Consider the following 8856-nt stretch of genomic DNA (forward strand, 5'->3'; position numbering starts at 1 on the left):
TGATGCCATGGTGTTGATGCCATGGTGTTGATGCCATCATGAATGATGCCATGGTGTTGATGCCATCATGTATGATTCCACTGTGTTTATTTTCACATATTTTTTCCTCTGCTTTAATCAATCTTGTTTGTCAGGAATGTGTCAAAGTCAAATACATTATTGGGATGTGCCAGTCTGTTCTCGTAACACTAAGAACAGAGCATTACATTTGGGGCGGCAGGTAGCCTAGTGGTTAGAGCGTTGGGCCAGTAACCGAAAGGTTGCTAGCTCGAATCCCTGAGCTGACAAGGTAAAAATCTGTCGTTCTACCCCTGAACAAGGCAGTTAACCTACTGTTCCTAGGCCGTCATTGTAAATAAGAATTTGTTCTTAACTGACATTCCTAGTTAAATAAAAAATTACAAAATACTTTTGTAGAGAAAAACCTCACGGTTCCTTCTTTAAAAGGTTGCCCTTTTCCCTATCTGATTTAGCTTGTTTCTGTGACATTAATGCAGAAGAAAGCAGCCTCTCAGCTTGAGAATGTGATTGTAGGCGAGGGGAGGTAAGTGGGAGGCCATTATGCTACGAGTAGCTGGATAGAATGTTGCCTTCGCATTAAATKATCAGCTTTGTTTATATGAAGGAGTGATGGAGGAGCTAGGAGGTACAGGCCACACTATCAGTATCTCATTCCTTTCCAGATTCCTTTGGCAGTACAGGAGATGGCCAGAAGAGGACAAGATCAGGCATAAGTAGGGCCCAGTGTTTTGGACAATCATTCCACTGAGCACACACTGGTTGAATCAAAGTTGTTTCCACGTAATTTCAATGAAATTACCATGAACCAACGTGGAAGACTGACGTTGAATTRACGTCAGTGGGATGTCACGACCTGGATTTTAATCTTTTTATTTAAACATTTTTCAACAAAGCTTTTCCATGTCAGATGGTCCAGCACCATTCTCAGACAGTAGTTTTTTATTTTTGGTGTAATTGCCATTTGTGGAAAAGGCTCAAAATAAAGGTAACATGTAACATGATGATAGCCCAAAACACAGGGCCCTTGGTTTGGTTTTTAGAAGCTTTGAAGTACTGCTCCTACACTGATCATTATTCATTTAAAGGTGGACTCAGCGATATGACATTTCGATGCAGAAAGTAAACAGCATACTTGGTCAACTTCTCCGCTGTTTTGGTCCCCTGGCTACCACGCTGTGAACAGCGCGAAGCGAACCCGTGCACATTGCGCAGATACTGTGTGTGACTGTGAGAGAGCGAAGTCTTGCATCTCGCTCCTCTCAATATCTGCGGTGCTGCTCATGGCAACGTCATTTTGCTGAGTCTACTGTAAAAAATTGTATAAGATAACCTGGTAATGATTTTTAACGCACTCTCAAACATAAGCTATCTGGCACCAACATCTGCACCTCATCCCACTAAGTTTGTCGAACCCACAACAACAGTCCCTCCCCATGAATAGGCCTGTTGAAAACAACTGCACAATGCAGGATTGCTCATTGGTATGACATGTACTCAAAGAACTGTGTGAAATACCAATGAGAATCGCTAACCATCAGGCCGAATCTAGGACTACGCCCACTTGACCTCTAGATCGACCATCGGCAAGGCTAGACTTCAAGATCAACCTTACTTGCTAGTTGTCTAATATAATTCTTGTATGTATACCATAGTGTGGTAGCGGCCCTTCTTCCGGACTATTCTTAAGAATCTGACTTAGAAAGGGGCCGTGCACGTTTTTTTGGCCTGATATTTTAATTGAACTACCCACCAAACGGCCTTTTATTAAAATTTCCACTCACCTCGTCTATGTCCTCCCACTTGCCGTCTCCTGCTCCACCCGCCACCTTCTCCCTTGTTGCCAGGTCCCAGTGCCCTTTGCGTTCCGTTCCTCCACCACGTTCTCCCCCGCCTCTTCAGCCGCTTCCCCGCCTTTCTCCCCTTGCCGCTCCTTTCTCCGTCTCCGGGCTCCTCCTTCTTCCTCGTGCGGCTCGCCAATCCCAGTCTCGGCGGCTCGGCTGCCCCGCTTCGCCTCCTCTCTCACTACGCGCTTCGCCTGCCGCTCCCCTTCCTCTCCCTGGGCGCTACGTCGGCCGCTTCCATCCTGTCTCCTCGAGCTCGATCGCCCCGCTGCCACACTCTACTCCCATGGCGCTACGCTGCCGATCCCCATCTCCTGGCCGCCTCGCTGCCGCTCCTCCTGTCTCCTCGGCGCTCGCCGCCGCTCCCTCCTGTCTCCTGGAGCTCGTGCTCGGCTCATCACTCTCCTACGCAGCCTGCTGCCGACTCCTTCCTTCCCCTGGCGCTCGCCACCCTGGCTGTTGGTTATGGGTTACTGGACCCGACGCAGGGCCCCTGCTTCGTCTGGGGTGACTGGCTTGAATCTGCAATCTCCAGTTGTGTGTGTTGTGTGTGTGTGTGTGTGTGTGTGTGTGTGGTGGTTGTGTGTGTGTGTTGCTGTGTGCTGTGTGTGGTGTGTGTGGTGTGTGTGTGTGTGTGTGTGTGTGTCGCTGCCGCACTCCTCTGCTGTGCCCTTGAGTTAGCGCTCCCCTTGCCCTCACACGCCCGTACCCCCCGGCCTTCTACTTGGCCTGCTTCACCGTCATGCACAGCCGTTTCTTTTGCCGCACCACCCGCACCTCCTCTAGTTTCTCCACGCACTCACCATCCTTCCCACTGGTTCTGTCCCGTCCTCTCTCCTTCTCACACTGGTTCTTCTCCAGTCTCCTCGCCTCTCACCTGCTTCTGTACATCTACCGCCTGTCTTCTCACTGGGGTTCTGTCACGTCTACCACTAGCCTTCTCCTGGCTTTTTCACCGTCTCCACCTCGGCCCTCATCAGCATTGGTTCTGCTCACGTCTACTACACACCTCGCCTTCTCCATGAGTTCTGTACGTTCATCCCCGCTCCTCCCATGGTTTCTGGTAACACCGTCTCACACTCGCTCATTCCCGCCTCCGCTATCCCCCGCTGCGCCCAGGGGGCGGCGCGTCCAGTTCCGCTCCTTTCGCGCCCGGCCAGGTCGACGGCCAAGGCACGCGGTTTTCGTGCTAAACGGTCAGCGTCCGGCCGGCTTCGGGGTCCGGGGCGGCCGCGGGTTCGCTGCTTCCGGTCCGAGATCGGCGGCTCGTGTCCGGGCACGGCCGCGGCTGTCCTCACGTCCACGTTCACGCCGGTCCAGGCCGCCCGCCAGGCTCGTGGTGCCGGGCCGCCAGACTGGTCGCACTGGGCACACTGGCACTCGCCCTCGCGCCCCGGCCTGCGGGACGCGCCGCTGGTCACTGCCGCGCCCGATGCCTGGCCCCAGACCCATGGCGCCTCACAGTAATCCACTACCAGGGGCTCCTGGGCCGCTGGAGGACACCTGGCAGGGGGGTGTGGCGCCACCCCCCAGCCAGGTGACCCACCGATTCGGCGTGTGCACCCTTCTCCTGGTGATGTCCGACTCTTCCCCTCTCCACTCCCCACAATCACCCTGTTCACCTTCTCCCCACTCCCCCCTCGTCTCTGTCTCCACCACATTCGTGCTCTTGTTTCTCCCCCTATCCCTCTTTCCTCTGGATTCCGTCATGGTCCCCTAGTGGTCTCATTTGTTTTACGGCCCATCTCACTTCTATCACACTGCATCTTATTCCACTACTTGTCCCCGCTCGGCCGCCTCCGCCACATTGGCACCGGTTCGGCTTGGGGGAGCTGGGCCGCTGCTACTCGCACCTCCTCGCACTCCTCGTACCATCGACTCCTCAGACCCTACGTCACCACTCATGACTCCACCAGTCACGCACCACTCCTCGAGACTCTAGCACATTGCATCCACAGCCTCCTAGATCCATAGCTACCACTTGCCCTCGTCCTAGACTCCACACTAGTCCACACTCGCACTCCTCGCATTCACGTCCCCCACGGCATTTCTCTCCCAGACGCGTCTCTGCCCGTTTTGCCGCGCACCCCGGCAGCCTGCCGCCCCATTGTTCCACACATACTGTATTCATTTTGATGCTCTCTCTCCCCCCCACCGGCGGCAGGACGGCCGCGGCGCAGAGCTCACCACTGTAACTACACGTATGTCTTGGTGTTCCCCATGTGTGCGTTCCCGCTGTTTCCTTTTCTCTGCCTGGGCCTACCTGGCTCTGGACGAGCCCTGTCCTTGGGTTCCTGTGCATCTCTACTGCTTCTCTGGTCACTCTGACTTCTCATGGGTTATCTACTTCATGATTCTATGCTTTCTGCTCTGTTGCTTCACTTACTTCTCTGCTTCTCCGCTTTCTGGTTCTACTCTCTAACTGTTCCTCTGCTCATCTGCTTCTCACTGGTTATCCTCTCTTCTCATGCTCGCACTCGCTTCCTCCTACCTCTCACCTTTGACCCACTTTGCAGTTAGTCGGCCGCTCGGGCCACTGCTGGACATCATCTCCTTTGCTAGCGTTATGCGTACACCCTCTCCCTCTTGCGCCCGTACCTGGACCGGCGGGCGCTGGGCTCCGTGGGCGCCCCGACGCCGCACCGGTGGCGCCGGCCTGATGGGGCATGGGAGCCAGCCGTTTATCCCTGGATGGCTGGCCTTGGGCGCGACGTCTTTTCCCTCCCATTTTCTCGCGTGTCACCCACCTGCTCATGGTGTCCCCTTTCTTTTGTGTTGGTCTCCCATCCCGGTAGTCCGCCCCTCTACCCCTTCTCCCTGTATGTCTTCCCCTGGCTTTCTCCCTTTGTGCTGTTGCTCGTTCCTCTTGATCTCGTCCGGTTTTCCCCGCGTTCTCTCCCGCCTTCTTGTTTCTACTCAGTTTTCCTTTCCTCGGTTCCCGTTTGCGCCCTTGCCCTGCCCTGCCCCCGCGCCCTGCCTGTCGTCCTGTCCTGCTTTGCCGGTTGCCTGCTTCACCGCTCCCTTGCCTGCTGACCGCGCAGGCCCCTAGCCTGACCTCTGCACCTTCTCCACGCACCTCTGCTGCCCTGACCCCTGCGCCTGCTGATCTGCCCTTCCCGCCCCTTGCTGCCGTCGCCCTTGCCCGTGTTTCTCCTCCATGGCTTGCGCACCTGTCCATCCGCCGCTCCTGTCTGCATCTGGTCCTCTGTCCTGACAAGTCGTGCTACCGCTCATTATTCTTGACCTTTCCACGCCCCACTTTCTCGCGCTATTTTCCCTATTCAGCCCACTTTCTACCGGGCTCTTTCCTCACCTTTACAGCCCCCCCACTCTATCTGGCTATTTTATTCCTTTCCACCCATCCCTTTCTCGCGGCTCTTTTCTACATTTCATCGCACCCGTCTCGCGGCCCTTCTCTGTTTTCCGCCGCCTTTCTCATGGGTCTTGTTCTCTCACTTTCCGCACCCATTTTCGCACGGCTATTCTTTCACGTTTTACCCGCCCCCTGTCTACGCCCGGCATTTTCATGCTCTCCCGTTCGCGCGTTGTTTCTTTCCCAGGCTCTTCTTCATCCTTTCCAATTCACTTTCTAAGGCGTGGTGTTTACTGGCTGTTAGGGTCCTGGTGGCTCTCACACATCCCGGGCACGCCTTCGACTGCGAGCCCCACCCATCCCCCTCCCACCGCCCCCCCCCCACCCCCCCCCCCCCCCTTGCCCCACCCCCCACCCACCACCCACACCACCCTTTCGCTGCGCATTCCGCCGGCCGCCCCCTCGCCGACCCCTTTCCTTCTGTCCATTCACCCCCACACCCCCCGTTGTTGTGCCACCGTCTGGTACTCTGAATTGCTGACTGCCTAGCTCGCTCTCTGCTGCTCATGCCTTGCTTGCTGCGCCTAAGCTCCCTGCTACATGACTGCTTGCAGCCGCGTCCCTGACTCCATGCTATGAAATCTGCCGCTCGCTCCCTGACCTACCCTGATTGATCTGCGCTGCTCCCTGGTCTACTGCTTGATCTGGCAGTCGCTTCATGCTACCAATGCTTGCTCTGCAGCTCGCTCCAATGGGTACCTCCCGTGACTTGCATCTGCACGCACTCGCTCTACTGCTCTCGACATGTGCGACTCTGCCGCTACACGCTTATGCTTAATGCTTCGCTCTGCGCTCGCATTCCCTCCCTTATCTGATGGCTCTCCGCAGCTACTCTCATGAGTACCCTGACTTCGCTCTGGCTCGCTCGCTCCCTGATCTGCTTGCATCTGCCGCTAAGCTGTCACTGCTACTCGTAGGGCGGACGCACACCTTTGGCCCGGCGTTCTACTCGGTTAACGTTTGGCCGCGGTCTGCGCTTCCATTGCCATACTTTGTTCTTCGCTGCTAGTCTTGGTTACATCCATACCCTCCTCCACCTCTGCTTGATCTGCACACCCACGTCTGTTGTCTTTCTCTCTCTTGTCTAGCTTTTTGGGCGTTCGTCCTGCCGGTGTCACTTCGCGGCCGCCTCAGTCCTACTCTTACATCCTTTCTTTCACCACTCATCTTCGTCGCTGATTTTTTTATTTTTATCTCTCTCCCACCCCCAGCTGCGGCAGGCCCGAGCGACATCACATTACCACACTCGGGACCTACCGCTTCATTTACCACACACAGGCGCTACGATCTGCCTTATTCTTCTCATCTCCCGGCATCGCGCACTCCCACCGCCTATTTCCCGCAGGCGCCCACACCCCACGACGTGTTGCAATGCATCACCTGCCTCTTTTTCTTTTCTTTACTTTCTTCTTTTACCCCGCCTCGTCGGCTCCGACCCACCCCTCATTCTTTTACCACTGCTCGCATACCTGCGGGCCCACTTCCACCGGATGACCGCTGGTCCTCCTTGTGCGCCGCCGCTCCGGGGTCTCACTGGCTCGCTGCACCACTCCAATCTGATTCACTGGAAGTCGGCTGCCGCTCACTCCACTGTCCCCTCGCGTCTCGCTGGCGCTTCCTTCCATCTCTATGGCAGCTCAGCTGCCCGCTCCGCTCCTCTCTCTAGAGCTACGCTGCTCCACCCTGCTCTCCTCGCGCTCGCTGCCCCTCTCCTCTCCTGGCAGCTCGCTGCCGCATCTCTGTCTCCAATCGAAGCGTGCCGCTTGCCGATAACATCCATCATCCCATGGCGCTCACGCTGCGACTCACTCCTGTCTCTCGGAGCTCGCTGCCGAACTCCCTCCACTGTCTATGGCGTAAGCTGCGCTCCTCCTGTATCCTGGCGCTCAGCTGCACGCTCACATCCATATCATCACTAGCGTCGGCTGCCGCTCCTACCACATCTCCCTGGCGCTCAGCACCCCACTGGTCTGTTGTTTGGGTCATGGACAGCGCAGGACCCATGTTTGCTAACTGCGTGCTGCTGGTGGCTCTGCATCTCACGTGTGTGTGTGTTGGGTGGAGTGTGTGTTGTGTGTGGTGTTGTGTGGTGTCGAGTGGTGTGTGTGTGTGTGTGTGTGTTGTGGTGGTGTGGTGTGTGTGTGTTTGTGTGTGTGTGTGTGTGTGTGTGGTCGCGCTCTCCTGCTTGCCTGAGTTAGCGGCACCCATGCCTCAACCGCCAGTACCCACCCGGCCCCTTCCTCCATGGCTGTAACCGTCAATTGCCGACCGTTTCTTTTGAGACACACCCGCCTCCTCATCAGCTTTCTACCAGCTCCCAACTCTTCTACCCTGGTTCTGTCCGTCAATCACTCTCTTGCTACCATGGTTCTTATCAGTCTACCATCGCCATCTCACGCTTCTGTCACCTCATCAGCGTCTCATCCCTGGTTTGTAACAGTCCCCACTCAGCCTTCTCCCCTGGCTTTTCCGTATCTCGCCCATCTCGCTGGTTCTGTCCCAGTCTCCACTCGCTCTCCCTGTGTTCTGTCAGTCTCCCATCAGCCTTCACTTCAATGGCTTTCTGCTACCGTACCTAGCTTCTTCTCCACGCTTCCACCTCCGGTCCGCTGCCAGCACACGGGCGGCGGCGCGTCCAGTCTCCGAATCCTTCTTAACCCCCCGGGGCCGGTCGCCGGCTACGCACGAGGTTCGTGCTCACAGGGGTCCCGCGCAGCCGGCTCGGTCCGGGCACACGGCAGCGGTTCGTGCTAAGGTCGAGTCCGGCAGCTCGGGGTCCAGGGCCGGCGCGCTGTCCTCGGTCACCGTCGCTCGGTCCGGAACCGCCCGCCAAGGCCATCAGTGGCCGGCGGAGACATGGTCCCACCTGGGCCCTCGGACATCAGCGCCTCGGCATCCGGCGGCGGAGAGCACGCTGGTCAACCCTGACGCACCCGCTGCCCTGGGCACCCCCCGCCCCCTGGAAGCTCATCCGTCATACACTTCCACCGGGGCCTCCTGGGGGCCGCTGGGCGCCCTGGCAGGGGGGGTGGCAGACCCACCCACAGCACAGGTGCCCTCCGCTCGGGTGTGCCCCTTCTCCCTGTGCTGTCGCCTTCCCCCCTCCCTCCCAACTCACCACTGTCCCTTTCCCCCTACCCCCTCGTCGTCTGTCTCCCCTATCTTCTCTGTATTTCCGCCTTACCTCTCCCCTCTGATTCGCGTCACTGTCTCACTCGTGTATATTTGTTTTACCACCTCTCACTTCTATCACCTGATATCTCCCTCTTGTCCCCGGCTCGGGCTACGCCCCCTGTGGCCAACGGTTCGCCTGGGGGCTGGCACGCTGCTTCCATCGCCTCCTCGCCTCAACTCGTAACCCCTCGCCTCTCACGCCTCCTCTACCCCTCGACTCCATCGTCCCCCTCGAAACATCGTAGCCAATCCTTGCACATTGCTCAGATCCACTCGACTCCTCGACATCCACTTGCTCTGTAACCCACTCGACTATCGTGCCACTCCCTCTGCTTCCCGTCCCCCCAGGGCACCTTTCTCTCCGCGCGCCTATCATGCACCGTTGCCGCGACCCGCAACACTGCACGCCCTCCTTGTTACCCATCACACTGTACATTCCCATTTGTG

This window comes from Salvelinus sp. IW2-2015, unplaced genomic scaffold (genome assembly GCF_002910315.2).
Source record: "Salvelinus sp. IW2-2015 unplaced genomic scaffold, ASM291031v2 Un_scaffold1265, whole genome shotgun sequence".
NCBI classification, from domain to species: Eukaryota; Metazoa; Chordata; class Actinopteri; order Salmoniformes; family Salmonidae; genus Salvelinus; species Salvelinus sp. IW2-2015.